The 23439-nt window shown below is 41.6% G+C and overlaps 1 long non-coding RNA gene and 1 gene segment (V, D, J or C); one reads left to right on the forward strand and one right to left on the reverse strand.

Annotated features, from left to right (window-relative positions):
• Positions 1 to 23439, forward strand: part of LOC308345509 (T-cell receptor alpha chain constant-like) — a 440131-nt gene that overhangs the window by 309804 nt on the left and 106888 nt on the right.
• LOC308345663 lies at positions 1815 to 11242 on the reverse strand. Its single transcript, XR_013967093.1, has 5 exons — positions 11157 to 11242; positions 10677 to 10791; positions 9384 to 9562; positions 7691 to 7895; positions 1815 to 2701 (listed from the first exon to the last, which is right to left on the reverse strand). It is a non-coding gene; the product is annotated as an uncharacterized lncRNA (long non-coding RNA).

The raw sequence follows: 23439 nt of genomic DNA on the forward strand, positions 1-23439 counted from the left end.
AAATTTCATGAATTACTGGTCTTGAAATTCAAAAGTGTAACTACCAAGAATTCAAACATTCCTCTCCTTCGAAGTATATATTATGCATGTAGGTGGTCATAAACTGGGATGGAGTGGTGGTTTTAAGTTTTTTACAATATTTTGCTTCATGTAATTCAGCTTAGGTGACCTAAGAACTCTTCAGAATAGAAGATAGATGAGCTCAATAAAGATCGGGAAGCTCTGGCTCAAATGTGGAGACCGTGCTTCATTTGGATTGCTCTTTTACACTTGGGTGAATCACCCTTATCCAACTTCCCATGGAGGGAATTTGCAATAAACACAGCGGTCATTGCAACACCAGCAGTCCTTGTGCACGTCCCATATTGATCTGCTTAGTTTTTGATTCTTTTGATTATAGCTGTAAATATCAATAATTCTTCTTGGAATTAACTGTTAATGTCACCACAGAGCAGACAACATGTACATCTAACATGAAAATGAAGAAATAGCAACAAACTTAACTTCTAGGGCGAGAAGCAAAAACCTTGTCATCAATCAAATAAGCTGCCTTCACCTCCTCTCACCTATCTGGACCACATCATGGATCTTGAAGGTAGCCTTGTCATCCCATTAACAGGCAACCGGCTCTGCCAGCCTCCCGTGATTGGCAAAGTCCTTCCTGGGGAACAAAGCAGCTGCCCATGGGGGCTGGTTTCATCAGGCACAAATGCATCCCAGAGTTGACTCAGAAGAAGGACCAGGCAGAGAGCAAGCTGCAGAGCTGTCCCTGGGGGGATCCTGTGGAGGGCATATTCCCTCATCCATCTCAGCCTATTCTGGACAGGGGAGGCAGATCCTGGGACCTCAACTGAGCAAGACTTGGCAACAATGAGGCATGGCAGCTGCCAGATCCTCACACTCAGGCTCAGTGCCCCTTCCATGGAGATCTCAGGCCCCAATCTCACGGATCCCCTCTCGTGTCTTTTCTCTCAAGAGTCAGGTCTGCTGTTACGTTGGTGCCAGACCTAGTAGTGACTATGTATCTGGGGGCAGAGGGAACTGCTATCCTCCAGGGTTCCATGGAAGGAGAAACCATCACTGACTACCATATCAACTGGCACAGGAAGACTTGGGAGAACACAATGACTTTCAGATGTCATGAAGGACCATCTATGACCCTGGTTTTCAGGACAGGTTCTAAAATGAAATCGATGCTTCCAACAACAGGCTCTACTTGAGATCCTTGAGGTCTCAGAGAGAGATGAAGGCTCTTTCTACTCCACCGGTGACCCCACCGTGCTGCAGGTCCACTTCTGAGTAGCTCAAAACCATGGTGATCTATGTAGAATGGCAGTTCCAACAAGACTGTGATTGTCTCTCGAATAAATCATTTAAGAAATGGGGGCCAGATAAGGATAGCATTCCTTGCCTTTCCTTCAGGCTCAGTCACTCTTGGCCTGCCCATTTACTTAACACCCGCGGTGTTCAGACAGTTCACTCCCGGTGGGGTGTGACCAGGGGACGGCATGCAGGAGAGAGGAGAAATAAAGCCGAAGTCAGGAATTGCAGCATTCCCTGTACACTCCTCTTTTTTTAAGACTGACTTATTTATCTGCAAAAGAGAGAGTGTGTGTGTACACATGGCAAGAGGGGCAGAGGGAGAATGAGAGAAGCAGACTCCCTACTGAGCACAGAGCCTGACCCTGGACTGGATCCCACGATCCCAAAATCATGACCTGAGCTGAAATCAAGAGTCACACACTTCACCAGCTGAGCCACCCAGACGCCCTTCCTATACTTTTAGAGGGGGGTTTTGTTTTGTCTTTTTTTTTGAGCTTCATAAAATATTTGACCACACATCCAAAGTGCTTAGGGCTTGGCACTTTCCAAAGCACGATAATAGGTGATGTCCTGTTTCTCCCTAACCAGATTCACCAGAAATCTAGCTGTGCTATAGAAGGAGGCTGTGAAGTTGGGAAGACCTCTTCCTTCCTCCAGCAGTTTGCACCGCTCGTCATCTTGTCCAACTTGAAGGACAAGACTCCATCTCTAGCATTTACATTGTTTTCATGATTACTCAATGGATATGTCGTTTGCCCTCCCTTCCACCTCTATCTCTTTGCTTCCTCTTGTCTGTGTGCTAGAGACAAAACATTGACAACTTTCTTCCACTGGCATTTCCTCCTCCTCCTTCGAACAGCTTAATTTAAACTCCACTTTAATCTTGAACAATGTACTTTTCCAGATTTAGGTGATGGACAGCCTATGCTGAGCCTAAACCTAAGGCCTCCCTTTCTGCGTCATCAAAGAAAACTGCAACTCACCTTATGAAACACCTCATGGGAACTTCGGGTGATAATAGATATGTTCGGCAAGTTGATTAAGGTGATGGTCTCATGGATGCACAGGGATCTCAAAGTTCATCAGACTGTGCACTATAAATATGCGTGGTTTATTGCATGTCAAGTATAATTTGATAAAGTTGTAAAAATACTTTTTAATTTAAAAAAAACAATTTTTTAAAAGCTTCCTTGGACTACTTCAGTCAATGTCTAGGGAAAACTTTCTCCAGCTAACACTTCTAATCAAAGATACTGCCCTCCACAGAATTATAAGGAGGCTGACAAGTGTTTACTAGACACACACAGTAAATTTCAGTCAGGGCTTCTCACTGTTCCACCGAGGGTCTTCACAATCCCCCCATCGCTCATGATCCTGCCTGAAATATATAGATATATATAGAGAGAGAGAGAGGGAAAGGGAGGGAGAGGGACAGACAGGGAGACAGAGATAGAGACACAGAGACATATGATTAGATAGCTATAAACCCACATATATGTATATAAAATATATGCACACACTACATATAGTGATAAAGTACAATTATTCTGTGTATTTTAGCCATGACTCCCATGAACTCTCATCATTTATCTCCCCAAACAGCTACATTCCAACCCTTTAGGGAATCTCTCCTTTTCAATCTCCACTCCCACCCACTCATTCTGTCCTAGCGTCCTGATTTCAACACAGGCCTGGGCCTGGCATCCACCTCTCCCTGTTGGGTTGCATCTTTAGCTGAACGGTCACCAAGGCACTGGGTATTGACTCTGCCCTTGGATAAAATCAAGTTCCTGGGTCCCGATCTAGCCCCACATTCTGGGAAAGGAGTTTGCACCCAACCTTCCTAGCATGCATCTGTGTTACCACACAGGCCCTGTCACAACTCATCAAGCCCACTGCCTGCTACTCATTTCCAGTTATTTTTGTTTGAATGAACAGTAGGCAGGAAGGTGGAGTGCATCTCCAAGACTAAAAAGGTACAATTCTTCTTCCAGTTTGAAATCATGACTTTGGAAAAGAATGACATTTGGAAGCTAGTTACACAGATGATGTCAAAGTTTTGGAACCATGGTTTTATAAGGCCTGCAAGATGAATTTCTAGGAAGACACCCAGTGGGTCCTCCTGACAGACACTAGGAAGACTGTCTTGGAGGAAGAGGAGAAAAACTACGTGGACAGATCCATAAACCTGCAGTTAGCTGTACTTAGAGCTAACATCTGTGAAATCTTACTGTACATCAGGTACTACTGAGTACTTTACATGTGTTATGATTTAATTCTCTCAACAACCCTATGGTGCATTTTCTATTATTATCCCTATTGTTCAAATGAGTACAGAAAAGCTAAAACATTTGCCCAAAGGACCACATCTAGTCAGGGAGGGTGACAGGTTTCTGACTGTGGAGTCCTCTCAAGGACACAGTCTGTGATTCAGAGTAGGGCAGGTACCATAGAGGAGGCAGTCTCCAGGATGTGTCAGAAATAAGGAACAACAGAGGCTGTGCCATCACCACGAGACCTATTCAAACTGATGATCTGTGACCACTTGTCAAGAAACTGGGACAATGCAGCAGCGGTCCCACATGACTTCTCCAGTGTTTTCTAATTCTGAGATTTTGTGATCCTGGCATATGCTTCACACTGTCTTCTAAAATCATCTGTACCTCTTCATCTTTGAAATGCAGATAATGTTTTCCAACCTCACTGTATTGTTGTAAAAAGTTAAGGATAGAAAGTAAAGTGCACTACATGTAGTAGCTACTCAGTAGTTACATGTCATAAGAATATATGATAAAATGGGATCATCAAGGAGAGAGCAAATGCAATTACTGAGGGCTGACAATAGGCAGCCACTTTGCAGGTGTGGACTCCCTTAATCCTTCTGTCAGTCTGTGAGATCATTACTGTCAGCTATGTTTTACAGATGAGGATACCGAGCCTCAGAGAGCCCAGGTGACTGACCTAAGGTCACAGAAGCAGAGCCAGGATCCAGGTCTGAGTTGAAGGCTGGTGGTGCTGGCACTGGGCTAGGGGCTGGAAGATCTACTGATGAAATACATCACCTATTAACAATATCTGAGTTAAAGAATGGCTGGGAAAAAACGTGTGATGTTCAGTCATCTGGTGCTACAGACATCTCTCCTTGTCCAGTCCTCAGAAGAGGGGATGGGGACAGGGGTATCTAACGCCTTCTACCTCCCATCTCTCGCTCCCTTGCTTTAAAACTCCAGTTGCAATTTCAGCTTCCAAGCTGTTCTCCAGTGATACCTCACCCTCCTGGCTGAAGAAGGACAGCTACAACACAGGGGAGATAACAACCCCCTGCCACTTATACTCCTGAGCTCCACCCCTAGGTCAGCAGCTTTCCTCCCAGGCCGCAACACAGGAAATGGACCCATATATTTTTTCCTCCCCTCTGATGTTTGTCAAATGTAATGTCTTATTGGACTCCTTTAGAGTTTCTGGGGTGATAAATACTCCCTGCTTTCTCCTTTCCTTCTCGGGGCCTACCTGGAATGGCAGCTACCAGGGTCTGGGGCTAATGTGAAGAGAACTTCAGAAATTCTATGGGTCTCTGGCAGATCCATGGGGTGGCTAACTTTACCATCCATGATATCTCCACAGCACAGCGATGTACCGGAGTTTGTCTCTTCCATTTTTTTGACTTATTATCCCTCATAGGAAGAGAGCAAAAGGGCTCAAGATCTGTCATTTCCAGTTCTCAGCATTCAAAATGAGCAAACTGACACCAGAAAGCCCTTCAGTGAATAAAGGCTTTAGGGAGGGTCTCAGCCTGCTGAGGGGGGTCTCAGACAGGAAGTGCTTTAGGGAGGGTCTCAGACAGGAAGTGCTGGCTGATGACTCTTCCTCTTCCCGGCTAGCAAACTGAAGAGACTCCAGACCCGAGGCTTCTTTCCTATTCTTCCTTTCAACGTACTGCCCCCAACTATGAGTGTCAGTGAGAGGATTAGACACCTGTAATTGTTTTTGTCAGAATACCTCATTCATTCCTCCTGCAAATACCACCTGTCCTCTCTGCTTACGTGTTCTCGCGGCATTTGTCACCATTTGAGGGGTTGTGTATTTTACTTGCTTATTTATTTGTTTCATTCTCTGCTGGAATGTAAGTTCCATGGTGGCAGGGATGTTTGTTGTCTGTTTTGTTCAATGCCTTCACTCCAGCACTTAGATTTAAGTCTGGCACAGAACAAGTACTCCATAAACGCAGAGTGAGTGAGGGGGCGCTATGTTCCTGGGCTGTGCTGGAGGCTACGGGCATAATCGTGCACAGGCCTACTGCTAACTCTGCCTCCTGACATGCTTTTTCCAAGCCTCGTCTGTCCACTAACAAAGTGCTATAAACTGTAATAAGATTTTCTGAGGGGTTGATAATAGTCATCTAGAACACCAAATAACTTAGTTTTGGAGAGTACACATTAAGGCTCCTCTGTTCCTTGAACATCCCCCATGAGAGGGATAAAAGAGAGAGCATGGCAGGCTTTCTCCTTTGACACCTTTTCTTCTTTTTTTCCTTTTAATCCTAAAGCCGCAGGCCTTGAGTCTTGAACGGGTAAACACTGAACATTTCTACTTGATTTCACAAAGGAATTTTGTAAACTTTCTCTCCAGTAGGACCTGCAGGGGCACAGCATTTTGTAACTAAAAGCCACAGTAACCTATCTTCCAAAACAAAAGAGCAGTTCCTAACTCCCTGTCCCCTCTACCTCCATCACAACTACTACCCACCAGATGATTTTGTCATTCTTCAAGAATGCAGAATCCCCAGGGGTCTTATTTTTTTAGCAATTCACACACAACATATGCGTTGTGATTGGTAACAGTATACAGTAATGGGTATCAACTCCTGAAGGAATTCTCTGGATGCTCAAGGACTTCCAAGACAGTAGTCAGCCCTGGGTGGGGGGAAAGGAGGGTGAAGACCCTGTACCCCCCAGCATGCAGGATTCAATAGGAAAAGGATCTGGTGAGAGGACAAAAGAAATCAAGCCAAAATGCAATTGCTGGCAGTAATTTCAACAAGACAGCAGCTTCTCAAACTCTGTGTTTAAATAAGAAGTCTAATAGCCATACGTTTTTTATTTACCCGCATCCATGTGGGAGAATAGGGAAATTTAAATTATTTTTTTCTGGCTTAAAGGCAAAGCCTCATGAGTATTTATAACTTTCAGAGAAAGAAATGTCAGTATAAATATATTACTAGGGCAACAAATTATTAAGAAGGATGACCGATACAAAATCTAGTTTGGGAAACTAAAGTTGCTTTCATAGAATGTGATGACATTCATCTGTTTCCTAAATAACAATTTATTTTATTTAAGTGCCTACTATGTGTCACAGACTCATCTAGATACACCAAGAATACAGTATTCAGACGCTCTTAAGTTTCTTTTAGCGAAAATAAACACCAAAGAAGAGAAGAGATATGTTAGGTGGTGGCAGTTGTCATGGAGAAGACTCACATGAAGAGAGAGAAGGTGTTTCCAAGGATATGGGGGGAGATGGCTGCTTTAAATCAGGTGGTCAAGAAAGGCTGCAATGAGAAGCTCACATTTCAACAAAAGCCCCAGGGAGAGCCAGGAGAGTAATATTTGGAGTCTGAGTGTTGGCCAGACTTTTTGGCTAGAAGTGATATTTTATTTTTTTTTAAATATTTTATTTACTCATTTCACAGAGAAAGAGATAGCGAGAGAGGGAACATAAGCAGGGGGGGTGGGAGAGGGAGAAGCAGGCTTCCCGCAGAGTGGGGAGCCCAATGAGGGGGCTCGATCCCAGGACCCTGGGAACATGACCTGAGCTAAAGGCAGACGCTTAATGACTGAGCCACTCAGGTACCCCAGAAATGATATTTTCACGTCCAGGTTTGTGACCCATAATAGTACCAGCTTTCCGGTAGCCTGGGGGAATAGGCAACAGCCTTTCCTTCTTACTTGTTAAGAGTTCTCTCACTAACAGTTCAGACTTTCATTTTTCAAGACCAAGTGATAGAATTCCATTAAATAGCACAAAGTGGAAAGGAAGCCGTTCTGAAAAGGTCAAAACTTAGAAAATGTAGAAAAGGAAAATGGCAGAACTGGATTATTGGCAAATGGAATATGAGACCTTTTTTTTCCTTCTGTTTGCCTTCTCTCCCTTATGTGACCACATCCTTTGGTTGGTGAGTGTCTCCTCCCAATCATAAAAAGAAAATACACAAATCCAATGATGCATTTCTCTTGATGGTACCCAAGAGGACCCTACACCAACATCCCCAGGAGAAGATCTGCAGCCTCATCTATACTTGCAGATCGACGCGCCTTCCAAAAAACTGTCCCAATAGACAGAGAAGTTAAATAAAACATGTGTTCACCTCAATGAGGTTCTTGGTTTTTCCTCATCTCCAGGAAGCCAGCCACAGGTAAACCTGGGGGATTTGGAGTAACTGTGGAGAAAGCTGGAGTGTCTTTACTATTTTCCTCAAAGCTTTAGGGATTCACCCTTCAGGGCTTCTGGGTCTCCTGGGACCACAAGTCTCAGGATTGGCCCCAGAGTTGGTTTCCATCTTCACTCGCCACCTGACAGAAGTGAGCAACGTTACTTAGAGGCAGTGAGAAGGAAAATCAGCACCCACAGGGACAACACCAAGGAAAGACAGCCCAAGTCTGCGCTGTCAAAAAAAGTTCTGTCACATCGAAGGCTTGAACTGTGTTTTGCATACCACATATTATAACCATGAGGGATCGATGGAGGATTAACTGTCTCAGTCATCTAATGAAAGACAGAAGGGTTTTTGTTTTGTTTTGTTTTTTCATATACTAAGTTTATAAATAAGGACACAAAGAACCACAAAGGGGCCAGTGTAACTGGCACTATAAATTGAAATCAGAGTGGTGGCACGGCAATTATACGCCTCCCTAGGAAGAATCAACTTGACAGTCTGTTGAGTTCACAGCCAGAAACCATTAAGTTCATGTGAAGGATATCCTTCCTCCTCAGCCCTTTAGCCCTGCTGCTACCCACACCCTCCTCCCCTGGGCCCACAGAAAACACACACACACACACACACACACACACACACACACACCCATTAGACAGTATGAAACTCTAACCACCTCCTGGTTCAACCTCTTTAGTTGAAGAAGTAGAAACTGAGGAATGGAGAAATTAAGTGACTTTCCACCATCACATAGCCAGCTGAGTGCAGGTGTCCCAACTCCTGGTCAAGTACTCCTTCCACCACACTCTGACCCCTGGTTACCACAGGAAAGCACCCCTGTATTTCCAGTCCACTCCCTGATGTGCTACTTTCCTCTCCTGTCAGCTAGCAAATCTTTCTCCTCCCAGCCAAGGTGAGCACTGTATAGTGCCCTTGCAGATGGAAGAGTAGGAAGTCTCTTCCGTGTTGTGGGAGAAAAGACCCCTCAAAGAATTCCAAAGGGCTTGACTTCAGTTCTACTGAAGGCTTGACTTCAGTAGACTTCAGTTCTACTTCAGTTCTACTGAAGTCAAGCCCTTTGCTTGCTTTCTACATCTTTGCTTTCTACATCTTTCTAAAGAAACTCCTTGAAATCTCCAACCCTGCCCTGGGTCCTTTTGCATTACTGTGGGTGCCTAGCATCATACTGAGTGCACAGCAAGTTTGCAGCATAAAGAAGGAAGGCTTGGCTTCCTCTCACTTGTCTCAACCGAGGTAAGCCTCACTCCTCAGGGACCCAGCTCCTTACTCCCTGCCCTTTGTCCCCAGGCAATGCCTCTGATCCTCCCTGCTGAGGAATCAATGGATCAATAACCAGTGCCTGCCTTCGATTCAGACACAAAGTCTCCCCTCTTTTTTCCCCCCAAAATAAATGAGAGCCAAAAATATGATAATGATGTTAAGAAAGAGAAAACCAATGAGGTGTTATGGGATTGTGAGAAGGACAATGTTATACCCAGCACTGGTCAGTGCCTCCCCCAGGGGCACAGGACTGGCATGTTCCTGAGTTAATCCGAGTAAATCTTAGAAAAATTAAACAGTGTTGAACTGTGGCATGCGAAGAGTTATTAGACAATGGAAGACAAACCTGCTAGACTGGAAACCATGTTCAAAACCTAGTTCTGCCCTGCGAGTACTTGACCCCATCACTTTGCTTCCCCAGTGTCACTTCTAGAAGGTGAAGGAGCTGGAACTGGTGCAGCCTGAGGTCCCTTCCAGTCCTTCCCCTCTATGACTCTATCATCGGTTGTCCTCATTTCCTAGGAGCTGAGAAAAAGATAAAACATTCTGAGATTTCAGCAAAAAGAAGTTAAAAATGAGATCTCCTTGAACTGAAAATCACCAACAACTGTAATGAGGTACCGGTAATAAAAATTGATAGTCTACCGTCATGCGGTACTTTTTTATATGCAAGTCACTGTTCAGCATAGTGTACAGGTTTTAATTTGTTTAATCTTCACAACAACCCATTGCCCTTATTATCCTTATTTTACATGTGAAGGCACTAAAGCAAGGAAAGGGTAAGGCTTTGCTCAAGGTCAGGCTGCTGGTGAGTGGCTGAGCTTGGACACAAGCCCAGGAAACCTTGCTCCAAAGGTACTGTGCCGCACAACTCAGGAGTCTCCGTTTCCTGGACTAAAAGTGATTTCTTATTAAAAGTGAAGTCTTAAGTAACATCTGTGGGCAAAAAAGTGGGCCCAGTACCTTCCCAGAGTCTTTTCTGACTGTAGTAGGCTTTCCTCTGTAAAAGGAAGCTGTACAAGGAGGGCAGAACTGTTTCCTACTAGGGACTCGCAATTCTACCCTCACATGTTGCCCCCAGGACTGATAGCTTCTGTGTGTGGCATGGAAGTCAGTCCCCAGCCTGGGCTATCTGCCTGGGCTGACCTTCCTTGTGGTGGTCCTTTCTGGCAAATGCATGAGTCATCATTTATGAGGCAGTATGAGGTCTGTGTCTGAAACTTCTTATCAGTGCTCCTTCTTTTGCAGATATCTGGTCACTAAATTCCCAGTTTTCAGAAAACTTTGCTTATCCAGCTTTGAGTATACTCTCCTGCAGGGCCTCCCCAGTCTTAGGGTAGATTTAATGTACCTTTTAAGGAATTGAGAGATCTTTTCCCATCCTTACAAAGGAACCAATAAAGTGGGGTAATTAACCTGTGACGGGTTACATTTCTCCGTCATCATGCTGTCCATGCTGTCTACATGGAGTAAGTTTCCACTATAGTACTTGGCCAAGAAAACCAGTTCCCCTAAATGAATCCCAATGATAAATATCCTCTATTCCCATTTCCATGCTCTGTCTTCTGTTAAAGAAACACAGGGAACTTATCCAGAGGAGCTGGAAAGAAAAGCTAGGGAATCAAAGCTGTTCTCTTACCAGAAATGCATGTTCTGACAGGAGAAGATAGTGAAGGGTACCCTGTGCCAAATCACATGCTGGTAAGAAGTTATCTGAGATCTGGGGAAACTTCCACCTGCTAAGAGCTAGCAGCCTATTAAAAAAAAAATGGGAGTCAGAATTCTTACCTCTTTTCATATAAATTTAGATAATTCAGTTAACCTCTTCAAGCCTCAGATTCTCATCACCACAATAAAGAGTTTATATTTGATCTCTACAGTCCTTTCAGCATGACCACCAACAAATTGTAGATCCCCACCCAGCAAGAGAGAGAAGGAAGAAACCATCGGACAAAAGATATCAAATTTGACAGATTCCCAAGATCGGGAAGCACAGATTTCTGCCTAGTTGATTCCTTTATGTGACCCCATAAGGGTAGAAATTTTAAAAAAGAACAAAATGAAATACACTCATGGTTAATCAAAGGGGATTGAAAGTCATTGCTAACCTCACACCTACCTTGCTTCGCCTCCAGCTCACCTCCCTTGAGACACTCCTCCTCCTCTTTAATGCCTCATCATGATTCTCAAAAACTGTGATCACTCAAGGTTGAAGCTTTTAATCTCCCATGTATAAAAGGATATGCAAATAGAGTTCAGTTTCCTGTTGAGTCTCTGCCAAGGTCTTAGCCTGGCAGTTCTGGGAAAGGAGCCAAAGACCTCATATTTCTTGGCTGTTAATATTCTCCCATCTGTGCTCAAGTCAGCAGCCTGGGCTTCAGGCTATAGCTTGTCTTTAGACATACAGTTTCCTAGATTTTCTAAAGGAACTCTTTAGAATGTTTCTGGAAGAAAGTAACTTGGTTCCCAAGTAAACAGACAGAGGATTATCTGATTATATTTTGAGACAGTAAGAAAAAGACCAGGAAGTCTATATTCCTATGTCATAGCCATAGAATACAATCTTGTAAGCTACTTGAAGTACTGATATTAAATAGGTCTTAGGCAAGGCTTACAAATAATCATCTGTGTCTCCAACACAGGGTGTCCCACATCATACATACACATGGTGAAAAAGGCAAGCCCCTCAGATGTACTAACAGCCCTGAAGAGCCTTCACAAACAATAGACCTAGAAAACATAAGACATCTCAATGTGTTTCTGGACTAAGAGGTTCTGCTAAACAAAGAATTTTCCCTTGTGTCTCCCTGATTGAACTCACACAAAATACCAGCTGCCATTTTTATTCAACACAAGGCATCCAGACCCAAGTTTACTGAAATGTTGTTACCAATATTCTGATGGAAGATTACATGTTCCAAACTAAGCTAAACCTGACCATTCTCTATGCATGAAATTTTCTCTTTCTCTGTAAATGCTCTGGTCTTATTTGTATTTTCTAGTATTTCCCTTCTGAAACTAACTCCCAAAGGGCTTTCTTGGGCATCCTTATTTCCTTCAGAAGGTCAGTATACAAGTTAGATTTCTGAATTTCTTCAGAAATCTCTATGGAGAGATTTCCTCTCTCATTTCTCTGTTAACCCAGGCAGTTACCGGGAGCAAAGAGTTCAAGCTTGGACTACCTTGAGAAAGTACATTAGTAAAAAAATGTTCTCGGGGTTCTTGTTCCATACCAATTTTTTACTTAATGTCTTCTGCAACATTGATTTCTAAATATCTTTCTCTAAGCTTGATCCTTGGGCTTCCTCTTTATAACATCACACTTTCTTCTTTGAATTCTGCTTATAAAATGTTGTGTTGATGCTCTACAAACTTTCCATCCCTCAGTTTTTCCTTACAGCTCCCTCACCCAGAGCCTTACATCCCCGGCAATAATTGTTCCCAGATCATTTGCATCTCAACAGGGAAATGAGGCAAACCAGGTCCCTTCTTATTCTTGTTCTTGCTTCTCAGCCCTGACCGCCTTACATTCCCCACCTCCCCCTTACACGCCCCCTTACACCATTCCCCTACCCCTTACGCACCCCCACGCACCCATGCCTGTAGTTCTGGAAAGTTAGCTCCACCTTGAGCCACTTGTGGGCTTTTTCTCAGAGATCTGTCCCTGGAGCAGCATTTGGGGACAGAGCTTGAACTCCATTGACATTATGACACTTGAAGGTGCCTAACTCAGAAAGACTTGGCAGTTTTTACCTAAATCCAGGACCAGCTACTTTATCACTATAATTTGCCACACAGATCAAAGGAAAAGTGTGGGCTATCTACATATCATTTCCTATAAAGGCTCAAAACTAAATCTTAGATTCTACAGGATATATGGGTCCTATGAAGCTCCAGGGCAAAGGCTTAAATGCACCAGTTCTGCGGACTGTAATAGGAGCTGTCCAGATCATTTGCCTTCATTGGAAGAAAGAAGCATTGTCACCTTAGACATCTCCAACTCTCTGGTCTAGATTTGTCTTCCTAATATTATACCTCATTCTATTGTGTATTTACAGCAGATGTAGTCCACCCAGAGAAAACTGGAAAAAGTCATCATGGTCTTGTGTTAGTCTGGAGGCTCAAGCTAAAACAAGTGAATCTGACTCCAGAGTAACATCTTCCTCTCTCTCTGATGCAAAGACTCCAAAGGCTATGTATAAAGCAGTGTTCTAATCACCTTATATTCCATTTGGGTGTATTTTTCCTAGTTTCCATACATTATTTCTGCACATAGAGAATTCAGTGATGAAAACTGAAGATCTATCTTACATGTACTAATTAACTCAATAATCAGTGCAGATTGATTGTAAAGGATAGGGAGATGATTTTGCACTGAGATTCACTAACCTCTATTTTAATGAAAAAAAAAAATAGAGAAACTTTCTTCCTACAGTGACTTTTTCTCTTGTTACATTGTTTGCCAGGAGGGATTAGGAGGTTCTGCCGTGGCTCTTTGGTTTCCACACCCCAAGCCATCTGGTCTCCGTCACATCTGGTGGAATGATCTCTTTGTTCAGCATTGTTCATATCCGCACACTGATCCCAATAGTCAGAACTGACCATACAGATTGGCTAATAAACCTAGACAAGCCCATGTTCTAAGGGAAAGAGGTGGAAAGCAGTGGGACGGGTGTGACCTGGTGCTAGGAAACTGCTCATGTCCACTGCTGACTCAGTCTTCTACCAGCTGTTTAATCCAACAGTTGCATTTTCCTTATGAGGCATCAGAGACCCTGAACATCCACATCCTGTGGTTCCCTATACCCCTAACACCCCACTTTTGAGTTCCTTTCCAATTCAGAGAACAAAAGCCGCTGGCTTTGGGCCAGTTCACAACAGATGTGAGTCGCAACCGCCATCTACCCAGGACAGGGTATGAGAATCAGCTTCTTAGAAATTCCCATACTCTTGTTCCCATCAATCATCTAGCACCTGCTCAAAAACAGATTGGGAGACTTTCTCCTGAGCATCTTTAGGGATTTAATGCTTCCTGTTGGGAATTAAGAATATTGAGTTTACTAAGATTTAAGAATACTGAGTTAAGGGGATCATTGGAAAGTAGGCATTACAATTCACATAGACTTAAGGAAAACCTGCAAATCTATCCAAAACTTTGACATAATGCCTTCCTATAGCATTGACCTTGCCGATCTCTCTCTCTCCAGCTCCCATGTGGTGATCACTCTCTGTATAGGTATTCAGAGTCATGAGCGGCAGGACCTTTCCTCTGTCCACATGCAAGACAATGGGAATGGGATTCTGCCAATCAGAGTATCATTACTAGTTTGTGCCAAGCCTTGCAAGATCTTTTCCTCGTACTGCAACTGTCTATAAGAGATTGCACCCTGGGTTTCCCTAAGTCTGTAGATTTCTTTTACTACTTTTTTACATCAAGAAAATGGTTCCTACTCTGCACTATTTAGTAAAGCTAAGAAAAATAAGAAGGACAGGCTCAAAGTACAAGGAAAAAAAACAAAAGACATATACTGTTGTTGACTCAAGAGTATTTATCATTTGAATTGGTAATTAACCTGGATCTGCCCCCAAAAATATAAAGATCAGTATTAAGATACGTATTTTCGTAGGGTCGCTGAAAGAAAATATGAGAATTCGAGAAATGCAGAAGCCTTGAATCCTACAGAATCCACCACGCCCCAAAAAGTGCTTAGCTGCGCTCAGAATAATCCGAAGTCTTGGACTGATAGCTAAGAGTCTTGGTGATAAGAGTAAGAGTCTTGTTGATAAGACTTGGTGACAAGCTAAGTCTTGGTGATAACTAAGAAGGCCTGCTCCTGGCCCCTCTCTGCAAAGTATAATGTAGGTCATCCATGGCTGCCCTATTCTCATCTTTCTGTGCCTTTTCCTTGGGCCCATCTCCCCATCACATTCTTCATATGGTTTCGTTCTATTCCCATCAAAACCTGCTGTCAAGAAATGAACTGAAACCAATTCACATTAATTTAGTGAGTGACAAAATTTAGATGGAGGCTGAGTTTTTCTCAGGTTGGAGTGGAATGGAGGAAGCATTGTATGTTAAAGGGGATAATAGGATAATAGCTGCAAGCTAAAGACTAAGACAACCATGGCGAAATTTTCAAACCTCAGAAACATTGCCCAATGAAAGATGGAAGTTTGTTCTCCACTGGGAGGCTTAGTGTGGATCATTCAAGGAGAGTCTGGAGTCTCCCCCCGAGAAGAGGCCCAGCTGGTGCATACAGTGAACATCAACCTGCCCATGCAGAAAAGCATGCAGCAGAACCCAGAATTGGGGCGAAGAGGAAAAATACATATATATGTCAATAGGGGGAATAGCTTTGTCATAGTTGACAGCCATTCAGCCCGGAAACAAGCATCCTAGTCAGAGAGTGGGTTCAGGTGGATGCCCACACTGGGAAGGTTGTTTACAATCTGGTTGGGTTAGAACTCAATGATCTGAGCTCTTTTTCCTCCCTAGAATTCCTGACAGAAGTCTATATTGAAAGAAAATCAGGACCACCATAAAAAGCAACCATAGCTATTATGTTGGTATATTCCTTCCCAGTTTTCTCTTTCAATGTGTAGACTATTACTCTGTAAAAGTAATCATACTCCATATAGACATTTCTCTTTCTTAATATTATGGGATCAATTCCTTATACTATTAGATCCCTTTCCTAATTAGCATTTTTAGTGAACTACATTAATATTATGTCTAGGAACATACTAATGTCTACTTAATCAGGTCTCTTATGATTGAGAATTTAGAGGGCTACTACATTTTTCCTAATAATAAAATGTTGTGATGACCGTATCTGTATATATTTTTTTCATCATTTAAAGTTAACATATATGTATATGAGAAAAAAATATATAAAAAGTTTGTCTGCAAATCTGAAGTAGTCTCCATTTTCCTCATTTAGAAGATTCAAAATAAAGGTTTTAGCCAACTTGGATATATAAACCTTTAGGGTTATAACTGAAATTGTCAAATTCTACTTTAAAATGTTTAATGTTCTAATTTAGTTACATGTACATATTTAAAATCACATATTATATGAAATAGATTCATTTTGAAATATTTCTCTTTTCCATCCTCATAACTCAAAAATTTTATTCAAATCCTTCACAAGCATCTCAAATCAATGTATTTGTCCTCAGTAGAGCTGCTTCTTTTAATCTTCAAACATTTTTCCAGAGTATATCAACCCCACTTGTGTCTAAGTTGTTTGAATTATAGCACATTAGGAATCCATGGATTCATATGAATCTATATATGATTCTGTCATTGAATATGAAACTATCACTGAAACATTTTTGAACCAAAATACCTATTCACAAAACATTAGAAATGTTGTCTTCTCATTTATCCTGTGAGCAAATATTCATGGTCTCCACAACAAAACATTTACTTTAAAAGATGATGAAACAATAGACATTTAACCAATATTCAACACTTGCAGTTTCGAAGGCACACTCGCAAGAATAATTACTAAGTCCTTGTTAAATTACTCACTCATCTTTTTCGCAATCTCAGCTGTTGATTTTTGTAAGTAGCCATGAACTAGCACTAACTGAGATCATTCCAGGTTAATGTGTCTTCTCTGAACGGTACTCAACCATACAAAATAAAATCGTGTAAAAGCATTGTAATACTGCTTTTTATAATTGTTTAAGGAATCAAATATAAGGGACTCTCTCTTCTCTGAGGTTAATAAGCCTCACTTTACATTCAAATATACAAACCTTTTTCCCACAATGAATTCCTCAAAGTGGAAATATTATTTCTTCAAACTAGTATGCATGTTTTCACTCTCTTGATATTAAATAATTGGCTTCCAAGAAAAAATAACAATTTATATCATTACCAACATCTTGCCAGTATTGGAACATCACCTTTTCTATAATTGTTCAACTATCTGTCAGGGGGAAAAATGGCTTATTAAAGCTTTATTTGCATTTTCTATTACTAGAAGATTAAGACATTTTTCCAAGTTTGTTAACCAGTAGCTAACTTTCTTTATTTGTCCTTTGTCTGTTTTTTTTTTTCTGGGTTCTTAGTATTTTACTTACTGATTTTTGTGACTATAATAACTTTGTGCCTCTGAGTTTTACAGCAATTAACCACAATAACAGCACTGGTGAAAGGAAATTTCTCTTCTAGGTGGCAAACTGCCAAGAAAAGGGAGAAAGAAAGAAGAGAGTTTTTGTATTGCTGTGTTTCACTGTGATGGGTTACCACAGAGGTTGAAGAGCTTTAAGCCTTTATTAAAAAACACCCAGTTGTAATCCTCTATGTATGTCTCAGCATCAGGAAGAAACTTATGAGTGTTTCTGGGAGAAACTAATACATGAACTTGCCCCCTGTCTCCCTTCTTTAAGGATTTACTCCCTATCACCTACTGCAGTTGTTCCAGAATGTGGGCGAGAATCACCACATTCATCAGTAATAAATAATTCCAACCACATATTTTAACAACATTTATTAAATATCCTTGTGGCAGCATCAAAGAGAATATCATAGAAGGAGTAAAGAGAATGGAAGTAACAATGGCCGTGAGCCTGGCTATTGGGTGGCACACTTGTAAATGATGACCTAGGTGAACCCATGTCTGTCTAGTTTACAAAATTCCTCCCTTCAAACAAATCAGTGCCTAGTACAAAACAAAACAAAGCAAGTGCTTGGGGAGTGATTGTTGTGAATTGAATTTCATCTGGTTGGAATATGACATGCTTATAGAGTCCTTTTTTTTTTAATAACCAGAAAGGAATCCACAAAATGAACCTCTGACACCAAATCCCCAAATCCTAACAGTTCATGTGTCTTGTTCAAATGAGAAAACGGAGAATGAGGGAGTAGAGATGGCAAGAAGGCTGCTATCAGGCCGTCCTGGACAAACGTCCCAGTGATGTGGTGGAGAATATGGATTCCTCGTGAATAAAACCTGAATTATCAGAAAGTCACAAGTCAGTAAACAGATGGTGGCAGGGGAAATTTTGCAGGTAGAGTTAGCTGGAAAAAGCTCCTGGAGATGAATCCTGAGTTGGTCTTTGAAGCTAGTGAACGATCTACCACAATCAGGAATATTATTTCTGAGTCAAGGAATCTCCTTCTGTGACAAAATGCCACCAAACAGTTTCCTCATTGCTGAGCAAAGGCACAATGCATCCCCACCCACTGAAACTGTGTATTTCTGAAAAATATTTCCTGGGAACTAAGCAATATTTCTTTTCACTTCAGAAAATCAGTCAACGTTAATACCGTAGATCTGAGAGCTTACCAGTCCTGGGCTCTCCTTCGCTCTTCTCTTGACCCCGCATATGTTTGATCCAAGAGCACAGGATTAATCTCTTCATCCTGGGATTACAATCACCAGTTAGCCCACCAAGCCCAATTGCTCTTTTTATGTCTAGAAGAGCAAAAGCAATGCATAGGGGGAATAAAATTACACCCAGGCTTCCTCCCAGGTTGTGCACAATAACGAGGCTTATGGCTTAAAGGATAGAATACATCAACTCAATCCAAATAAAATCAGAAGAGCCCATTTTCAGGGAATATAAACAGTTCACCAAGATAACACTTAAATGAAATTCTTACTTTTACTTATTTTCTAAAAGAATAAACTCTTTTAGATATTAATTTTTCAGCATATAGTGATTTCTTTCTGGTATAGCAGACTGGAGACATTCACAGCCACAGAAAGAAGAAATAGGATGAGTCTGTTGCTTCACGCAAGAAATCATGCAGAAAAAAATATTTCAAACCAAAAAATAAATAAATAAATAAATAAAGTTCTAAAACCCTTGAAAGTCTTAGGTTACTTGCTGGTTGCAATGGGAATATGTAACTTTACAGAAGATAGATTTTTCTGTCACCGTCTTATCCTAGGGATCGATCTTCGCCTCATTCAGTCATTATGTCCATCTTGACATGATGCAATACACAAGATTCAGTCAGCCTCACCACACAGTAGTCCTGCCTCAAATCAGTAAATTCACTAAGCTTAAGCCAACCTTTAGTTCTAAAAGGAGACGAGGGAGCTAGAAGAACAAGCTAAAGAATTCCACAAAGAAACAACAAGACGTATCCCAAAGATGAAATATTCTACAGGACAATAAGCCCTGTCTCTTCAATAATCAACGTTATGAGAAGAAGAAAAAAAAGCACAGTGGAGGGAAAGCAGTGGAAGGAGGATTGACTCATATTAAAGAAACATAAAAGGTTTAGCACCAAATGAAATAATCTTTAACTAGATTCCTGTGTTGTTGTTCTTCTTCTTAAGATTTTATTTATTTATTTGACAGAGAGAGAGATCACAAGTAGACAGAGAGAGAGGGGAAAGCAGGCTCCCTTGCCAAGCAAAGAGCCCAATGTGGGGCTCGATCCCAGGACCCTGAGATGATGACCTGAGCTGAAGGCAGAGGCTTAACCCACTGCGCCACCCAGGTGCCCCTGGATTCCTGTTTTTAAAAACCATCTGTAGAAGACATTTGGGGAAGAATTGGGAAAATTTGATCATTGACCAGCAATTAAATGGTTTTTAGGGAATTGTTAACTTTGTTAGGTGGGAAGTGGTATTATATTCATGCAGGAAAATACTTTTTAAAAAAAATGCATCCTGAGATGTTTAAGAATGTATTGTCTTGGGGGGCGCCTGGGTGTCTCAGTCCGTTAAGCATCTTGATTCTCAGATAATGATCTCAGGGTCATGAGAGCAAGCCCTGAGTCAAGCTCCACCCTCAGCACTCAGTCCACTTGAGGTGCTCTCTAAATAAATAAATAGATAGATGGATAAATAGATAAATCTTTTTAAAAAATGAATTGTCGGGGCGCCTGGGTGGCTCAGTGGGTTAAAGCCTCTGCCTTCAGCTCTGGTCATGATCTCGGGATCCTGGGATCGAGCCCCGCGTCGGGCTCTCTGCTCGGCGGGGACCCTGCTTCCCTCTCTCTCTGCCTGCCTCTCTGCCTACTTGTGATCTCTCTCCGTCAAATAAATAAAATCTTTAAAAAAAAAAATGAATTGTCATGATGTTCATAATTTATTTTTAAATACTTGACCAAAATATGAGTGCTGTGAAATGTGTAAGCCTGATGATTCACAGACCTGTACCCCTGGGGCAAATAATACATTATATGTTAATTAGAAAATAATAATAATGGGCACCTGGGTGGCTCAGTGGATTAAAGCCTCTGCCTTCGGCTCAGGTCATGGTGCCGGGGTCCTGGGATCGAGCCCCGCATCGGGCTCTCTGCTCAGCAGGGAGCCTGCTTCCCCCGCCCCCCTCTGCCTGCCTCTCTGCCTACTTGTGATCTCTGTCTGTCAAATAAGTAAAATCTTTAAAATAATAATAATTATTATTATTATTAATAAGTAAATAAATAAATACTTGACCAAAATATATAGGAAATACAGCAAATATTAATCTGTTAATCTAGGTGATTGAGCCTATAGATATTGATTCTATTCATCTCTTTTTTGTATAGTTCAAAAACTTTATATTAAAATGTTTTTAACGTTTTTGTTTTCAAGTGACCAAGAAGTCTGCAGCATGTTTAAATAGGGAAAAAGTGAAATACAGTATGTTTCTTATCCTGGATAATTAGCATACCTTCTTAAAGAATACTACTCTGCCCAAAGAACTTCCTGAAGCTGGAGGGGTTTGAATGAATTAAAATGGTATGTTCATATGGCATATTTTCCCCCTCAGTCCCCCACCCCCATATGGCACATTTTTAAAACAACAAAGAACTCTCTCGCTGCTACATAGGTAAAATAAATAAGAAAACCACTTAATAGTGAAGTTGCACATTTTGGATTATTCTTATTTGGGACATAGGCACAAGTGAGGTATCAAAAATCACTGCCTTGGGGTGTCTTGGGGTGCTCTGGGCATCAGAATCTTGATTTCAGCTCAGGTCATGATCTCAGGGGCGTGGGATTAAGCCCGTGTTTGGCTCTGCACTCAATGGGGCATCTGTTTGAGATTCTCTCTCCATCCCTCTGCCCCTTCAACCTGCTCGCTCACTCGCTCTCTCTCTCTCTCTTTCAAATAAATAATCCTTAAAAAAAAAAAAATCACTGCCTTTCCAGATCAGAGAAAATGATGATAGCGCAAGATCAAGTCTTCGTCTTGGGGGAGGGGCATTCCCCAACTTCTACAGACATACCAATGAACTCCAGTCAATTGATCCTCAAACTTGCTTCTCCTTCAGTTGGGTGAGCATCCTAGAGGAGGTAAGAAAAGGTTTTGACAAAAGTCAGGGGATGCCAGAGGTCCCTAAAAGAAGGGAACTTGCCTAGACTTATCCATACCTTATATGACTCTCTGTTCAAAATCTTTTCCTCTTTTCATCACTGTCCAGTTGCTAAGTATATCATTTGACCCATTAACCTGGCAAGCCGTGTTGCTCTATTCCTTCTCTTTGTGGTTTTGCCAAACACTCAAGTTACCACCCCAACCACATGCCAGTTAAATAAGTAAACGTTATTTATAATGGAAAGCCTGAAACAGCCACAGAAATGTTGGATGGATACTGAAGGCAATGCAGGCAGACTCTCCACCTTCACTGAGCCGTCCCTCTCTCACCAAAGTACAATCATCCTGGATCCAGCATCTGATCCCCAGATTACCATCATGAAGACACCAGTGGCAGAGGACCTACAATCCATGGTCCTTGACTCTAGAGAATCCAACCAAAGTATCTGAGTCACCTTTAACATTTTTACAGAACTAGAGCCTGCTGCTCACAACAGCTTCTGACCATTGTGATGGTCAGATTCATTGATTAATTGAAGCATCTGCTACAATTTATCTGCTAATCACAAGTCGAGAGTGCTTGAACCAGAGAGAAGGCTCAGGCCTTCCAGCTGCCACTGCAGCTTTGGCAGCACAAATATAGATGTAGAACAGTAAGCAGCTCCCAGGGTCCCCAAGACCTTTTCAAGGCATCCATGACATCAGAACTATTTTCACAGTAATATGGAAACATTACTCGCCTTTTTCATTGCGTTGCTATTTATCCTGATGGTGCAAAAACAATGCGAGGTGAAACTGCTGGCCCCTTAGCATGGATCCAGGCAGGGGCATCAATTCTGTATTAGTCATCATTGTGTTCTTTACCATCATGTCTCTGCAGGGGGAAAAAAGCCAGTGTTACTTCAAAGTATTATTGACTGTAGTAGTTTGCTGGGGCTGCCCTAGTAAAATATCACACACAATATGATTCGAACAACGGAAATCTATTTTCTCATAGTTTTGAGGCTAAAAGTCCAAGATCAAGGTGCCTGCAGAGCTGGTTCCTCTGGAGACCTCTTCCCTTGGCTTATAGATGGCCACCTTCTTGCCATGTCCTCATAGGGTCTTTCCTCTGTGTAGTCATAGCACTGTGCTGTCTCTTCTCTTTGTGTGTCTGGATTTCCTCTTCTTATAAGGACGCTAGTTAGGCTGGATTAGGGTCCACCCTAAGGAGCCATCCTAATCCAGTGCAAATGGCCTCATTTTAGTTTAATCATACCTTTAAAAATCCTATCTCTATATACGGTCACTCTGAGGTAATGGGAGAGAGGACTTCAACATATGAATGGGGGGGAGGGGGTAAGGGCACATAATTCAGTCCAAAACATTGACAAAGCAGGAAAACTATTAATTTTATTAAATCTCATCTCTTGTATACGTGTCTTTTTAGTATTCTGTGACAAAAGAGGGAGTACACATAAAATACTTCTCCTGTGTTCTAAATTATGATAGTTATCTCAAGGGAAAACATTTGTGTAATTGGTTGAATTGCAAGCTGAACTAGCCACTTTTTCCATGAAACATCACTTTTGCTTGAAAATATAACTGACAAATAAACTGCGGTTATTCAGACTTGAGTATTTGGTAGGCATCATCTTGAAAACGAATGAATTGAGCCTGTCACATCAAGAAAAACAACTGAAAGTTGTTGCTAATGATAAAAAATCTAAGCTTTTAGGTAAAAGGTAGAGTTTAGGAAGAATTCTATCTGCCACCATGAGCTGAATGGCCCCCCAATATTTAAATACTTTTCTGATTTAAAGATACTTATGGTGACACTAACAACTGTGATAGTTTGATACTGTATAATGAAATGTGTCAATGTGTGGAAGTTGCCTAAATCCTTGAACCAATTATCTCCCAAATAAACAAAGGCTAATGTTACATAAAACCAAGCCTGGGCGAAAGTTTTGTCTGAAATGCAAGCTAGACCAATGGATTTTAATCAAACAGAATATGAGAAGTTCATTAATATGGTTTCAGATTCCACATGGCAACTAACATCACTTTTCAAACGACATATACATGTAAGGCCAGGGTTTTCTCATATCTTTTAACCAAACCAGCATATTGCAGTAGATGGAATG

This window comes from Martes martes, assembly GCF_963455335.1.
Source record: "Martes martes genome assembly, chromosome: 7".
Taxonomy (NCBI): domain Eukaryota; kingdom Metazoa; phylum Chordata; class Mammalia; order Carnivora; family Mustelidae; genus Martes; species Martes martes.